Below are 3,065 nucleotides of genomic sequence, written 5' to 3'. Positions count from 1 at the left end.
GCCAGACACGAACGTCGCGATCCAACAAAAGAGAGACCCCATTACCTACACTGGATGTCTGTCTGACGCGACACGACAAATCCCAGACAGTGTAGTGATGCGCCGCGGCCGTTATATTTCAGACGTAGTCCGATACGAGTCCAAGCGCTCGCACTAGTTCTTACAAGGGATAAACAGGTTTGCATTTAAAGGTCCGGTCGCTTCAATGTGTCCAATATAGACAGCCTCTGGCTATTATAGCGTTGTAGACACGTGGTGTAAGGCAAAAATTAGGAAATAAAAAGCACGGTGGAATGGTGCCAGCCAGAGAGGCAGTTACGTCAAATACAGTAGTATACAGCAAATTTAAAAAATACAGTAAGTCTCTGTATGTGGTGTTAGACGTCACAGAAAATTCCCATGATGCAATTGGAATCACAGTTATTTACTGTAAAGAGAAATAGCAGTATAATACTGGGGGATTTAAAGTAAATAACTGTAGAAATTACAGAAAAGTCTAACAGTGTAGTCTACCGTTTGGTGCAGGTGAGGACACATTTGAGCTGCACGCACTGCAGTCTGAGCTGGAAGCTGTTGAGAAACAGATCCACAACCTTTTATTGAGACAGGCCGAGCTGAGAGACCGGTGTTTGGCTCTTGAAACATCACGTGCCGATGCACACAAATCAGTGTTTAACGATACTAACCCGCTGACTCCGACCGCGTCTACTCCGTGCGTTCCTCAGCATCGGTCGCAATCAGCCATGGTCTCGTTCACTCCGGCTCCAACACGCCACCACGAAGCCTGGGTGGTTCCGCAGCGGAAGACGCGAGTCAGGTTTAGACCAAGACTTTCTCCGACCCTCCCGGTTTTCGAGTTATCCACACAAAACCGCTTCTCCCCTCTACGCGAAACAGAACATGATGCTGTGATCATCGGCGATTCCATCGTTCGGCACGTACACGCTACGTTAGGTAAAAGTAAGGTGCAAAGTCACTGCTTTCCTGGTGCTCGTGTTTCTGAAATCGCTGCTCGCGTTCCCGAGATCCTGAACGGTGACGAGCGCGTCGGAACTGTGGTCCTGCACGCGGGAGTGAACGACATCAGGCTGCGCCAGACGGAGATTCTGAAGAAAGACTTCAGGAATCTATTCGATACAGTACGCAGCACATCGCCTGAAACAACGATCATTGTGTCAGGACCGCTTCCCACGTACCGACTAGGGCATGAAAAGTTCAGCAGATTATTTGCGCTAAATGAATGGTTAATGTCATGGTGCAATGAGCAGAAACTGCTCTTTGTAAATAATTGGAATCTGTTTTGGGAGCGTCCTAGGCTTTTCCGTGCTGATGGCTTACACCCAAGCAGATTCGGAGCGGCTCTTCTGTCAGATAACATCTCCAAAATGTTAAATACCCTTTGACTAGTAACCAAAAGTCCAAATCATAGTCTCTGCTGCACCAATTCAACTGATATAAATACTAGTGTAGAACATTGCATAGAAACCGTGTCTATTCCTCGTTTAGTGAGATCAAATAATAAATCTAATGCAGGATTTAGGAAAAATCTAATTGTTATTAAAACAGAAAATGTTGCTATTAGTAAACAAAAACTATTTCTAAAGCTAGGTCTTCTAAACATTAGATCACTCACACCTAAGGCAGTTATTGTAAATGAAATAGTCACAGATAATAGCTTCGATGTACTTTGCCTTACTGAAACCTGGCTTAAACCAAATTATTATTTCGGTATTAATGAGTCTACTCCTCCTGGATACTGTTATAAGCATGAGCCCCGTCTGATTGGTCGTGGCGGAGGTGTTGCAACCATTTATAGAGATATTCTAAATGTTACTCAGAAAACGGGTTATAAGTTTATTTCATTTGAAGTACTTGTACTAAATGTAACGCTCTTAGATGTTAGAAAAACATCCCTATTATCTCTAGCCTTGGTTACCGTATATAGACCGCCAGGGCCTTACGCTGATTTCCTAAAAGAGTTTGCAGATTTTCTCTCAGACCTATTAGTCAATGTCGATAAAGCATTAATTGTTGGAGATTTTAACATACACGTAGATAATCCAAATGATGCGTTAGGAGCTGCGTTTACAGATTTATTAAATTCATTTGGGGTCAAGCAAAACGTCACCGGACCAACACATCGTCTTAATCATACACTCGATTTAATTATATCACATGGAACCGATCCAACCGATATAGATATCATTCCACAAAGTGATGAAGTCACTGATCACTACATGGTAACTTGCATATTACGTACTGCTGTAATATGTCATGCAGCGCCGCGTTATCGACCAGGCAGAACAATCCTCCCATCCACCATAGATAATTTCTCAAATTGCTTATCTAATCTGTCTCAGCTGCTGCCTGAACCCAAACAAACAGATGAACTAGAAGAACTAACTAGCACTATGAGCACCATTCTCTCTAGAACATTGGATGTGGTTGCACCTATTAAATTAAAAAAGGTCAGAGAGAAAAATAAAGCACCATGGTATAACAATACTACGCATGTTTTAAAGAGAGAAACGCGTATTTTAGAGCGTAAATGGAAACAAACTAATTTAGAGGTCTTTAGAATCGCGTGGAAAGACAGTATGTCACGTTATAAAAAGGCCCTAAAAGCGGCCAGGGCTGAGCACCTCCGCAAACTAATAGAAAACAACCAAAACAATCCAAGGTTTTTATTTAACACCGTGGCTAAACTAACAAATAAACAGACGTCACCCGAACAAAATATCCCGTTACAGTTCAGTAGTAATGATTTCATGAACTTCTTCACTGAGAAAATAGAAAGCATCAGAACCACAATTGTAAACGTTCAATCTTCAATCGCGCCTTATAATTCAGCTTCAATTATCACCCCGCAAGAACAATTACAGTGCTTTACAACTATAGAACAAAAAGAGTTAAATAAACTTATCTCTTCATCTAAAACAACAACATGTTTATTAGATCCTATACCAACTAAACTACTGAAAGAAGTGTTACCTGTAGTGGAAGAGCCTCTCCTCAATATTATTAACTCGTCTTTATCTCTAGGTCATGTTCCAAGAACATTTAAA

Source organism: Leuciscus leuciscus, assembly GCF_965113295.1.
Source record: "Leuciscus leuciscus genome assembly, chromosome: 10".
NCBI lineage: Eukaryota > Metazoa > Chordata > Actinopteri > Cypriniformes > Leuciscidae > Leuciscus > Leuciscus leuciscus.
Note: the sequence above shows the minus strand (reverse complement) of the source record.